Genomic DNA, 2,793 nt, shown 5'->3' with positions numbered 1-2,793 from the left:
TTTTCCCCCCCACTCCACACACACAGATGTCTCGACCAGCAGAAACTCGCCCCATCGGCATCACGGCGCTCGTGCAGGCCAGTAGTCCTCACCGCGCCCCTTCTCTCCCTCTGGCACAGTCCGCCTCCTCCTCGCCACCGGAGCTCCGCTCGCAACCGCCCCACCCGCGGCCGGGAGGACCGCGCCGCCATCATCCCTTCCGCGCGCCCCGTTAGGCAATGAACGACGCGTCGCCGTGCCTGACTACTGCGGCCAGGCAATGAACGATGCGTCGCCGTGCGTGACTACTGCGGCCAGGCAATGACCGACGTGTCGCCGTGCCTGACTACTGCGGCCAGGCAATGACCGACGTGTCGCCGTGCGTGCCTGACTACTGCGGCCAGGCAATGACCGACGTGTCGCCGTGCCTGACTACTGCGGCCAGGCAATGACCGACGTGTCGCCGTGCCTGAGTACTGCGGCCAGGCAATGACCGACGTGTCGCCGTGCCTGACTACTGCGGCCAGGCAATGACCGACGTGTCGCCGTGCCTGACTACTGCGGCCAGGCAATGACCGACGTGTCGCCGTGCCTGAGTACTGCGGCCAGGCAATGACCGACGTGTCGCCGTGCCTGACTACTGCGGCCAGGCAATGACCGACGTGTCGCCGTGCCTGACTACTGCGGCCAGGCAATGACCGACGTGTCGCCGTGCCTGAGTACTGCGGCCAGGCAATGACCGACGTGTCGCCGTGCCTGACTACTGCGGCCAGGCAATGACCGACGTGTCGCCGTGCCTGACTACTGCGGCCAGGCAATGACCGACGTGTCGCCGTGCCTGACTACTGCGGCCAGGCAATGTTTGACGTGTCGCCGTGCCGGACTACTGCGGCCAGGCAATGACCGACGTGTCGCCGTGCCTGACTACTGCGGCCAGGCAATGACCGACGTGTCGCCGTGCCTGACTACTGCGGCCAGGCAATGACCGACGTGTCGCCGTGCCTGAGTACTGCGGCCAGGCAATGACCGACGTGTCGCCGTGCGTGCCTGACTACTACGGCCAGGCAATGAACGGGAGCTGCGATGGCCGCCAAGCCGGCGGAGCTCAGGAGGGCCAGCAGGCGCGCTCTCACTGACCGTCCGCTGCATCCTCCAGCCCCGCGGCGCGAGGCGACCACTGCCTTCACGCCCCCCCCCCCCCCCACCCCATTCCAAACACAGATGTTCTCGACCAGCAGAAGCTCGCCCCATCGGCATCACGGCGCTCGTGCCAGTAGTCCTCCCCGCGACCCCTCCTATCCCTCTTGCACAGCCCGCCTCCTCCTCGCCACCAGAGCTCCGCTCGCAACCGACCCACCCGCGGCCGGGAGGATCTAGCGCCTCACCCATCGCTGCCCCTCTCCCTCTCACCAGACATTGCACCTCCCACCTCCGCGCAGCCGCCGGCGTCGCTTGGCGAGGACGGCGAGGAGCGACCTGTGCCGGGGGCCGCTGCCTGCTCGGCGAGGCCATCCTACTCGAGAAGGCCGTCGAGCTCTTCACGGGAGGGGCAGAGCGCCTCCGCCGCCGTCCGGCATGCCACCGCTCTCGCCCTCGCCTCCATCAGCGCCGCCCCCGTCGCCGCAGCCCTCGCCGCCGCCTCCCACAATTCCACCGCTGCCGCCGCCACCCTCGCCGCCGCCCTCGCCGCCGCCCTCGCCGCCGCCCTCGCGTCGCCGTCGCCGCCGCCGCCGCCCTCGCCGCCGCCGCCCTCGCGTCGCCGTCGTCGCCGCGCTCGCCGCCGCCGCCCTCGCCGCCGCTCGACTGCCCGTGCCTCGCCGCCTACCCGGCCGGCGTCAGCCTCGTGAGCGGCGAGGTGCAGGTCGTCACGGCGGACGGCGTGAGCCTCGCGTACCCCGGCACGTACGGCCTCCACGGGGGCGACCCGCACGACAGCGGGCTCGAGCCGCCCTGCAACTCGACCGGCTATCCCGTCCGGTGCGAGCACAAGCGGTGCTACGTCGACCCGGCCGCGTGCAGCACCGAGTACAGCACGGCCGCGTACGTGGTGGGCGCCACCCTGCACTACTCGTAACGTGCGTGCGGCTTCCGCAACGAATTGAAGAGCTGGTTCTACCAGCCGCCGCTGTCACCGCCGCCCTCGCCGCCGCCCTCCCCGCCGCCGCCCTCGTGTCGTCGCCGCCGTCGCCGCCGCCGCCCTCGCCGCCGCTCGACTGCCCGTGCCTCGCCGCCTACCCGGCCGGCGTCAGCCTCGTGAGCGGCGAGGTGCAGGTCGTCACGGCGGACGGCGTGAGCCTCGCGTACCCCGGCACGTACGGCCTCCACGGGTGCGACCCGCACGACAGCGGGCTCGAGCCGCCCTGCAACTCGACCGGCTACGCCGGCTGGTGCGAGCACAAGCGGTGCTACGCCGACCCGGCCGCGTGCAGCACCGAGTACAGCACGGCCGCGTACGTGGTGGGCGCCACCCTGCACTACTCGTAACGTGCGTGCGGCTTCCGCAACGAGTTGGAGAGCTGGTTCTACCAGCCGCCGTCGCCGTCGCCGCCGCCCTCGCCGCCGCCGCCCTCGCGTCGCCGTCACCGCCGCCGTCACCGCCGCCCTCGCCGCCGCCGCCCTCGCGTCGCCGCCGCCCTCGCCCCCGGCCTCGCCGCCACCGCCGGCTCCGCCGCCGCCCTTGCCGCCGCGCTCGCCGTCGCCGCCCTCCCCCATCCCGCCCCCAGGGGGGGGGGGGGGGTTCCGCCCCGGAGCCGCCCGTGGCCCCGGCGCCGCTATCCGCCTTTGAAGTACTAACCGACGGCGCCCTCCGGTGAC

This window comes from Emiliania huxleyi (assembly GCF_000372725.1).
Source record: "Emiliania huxleyi CCMP1516 unplaced genomic scaffold EMIHUscaffold_464, whole genome shotgun sequence".
Taxonomy (NCBI): domain Eukaryota; phylum Haptophyta; order Isochrysidales; family Noelaerhabdaceae; genus Emiliania; species Emiliania huxleyi.
Note: the sequence above shows the minus strand (reverse complement) of the source record.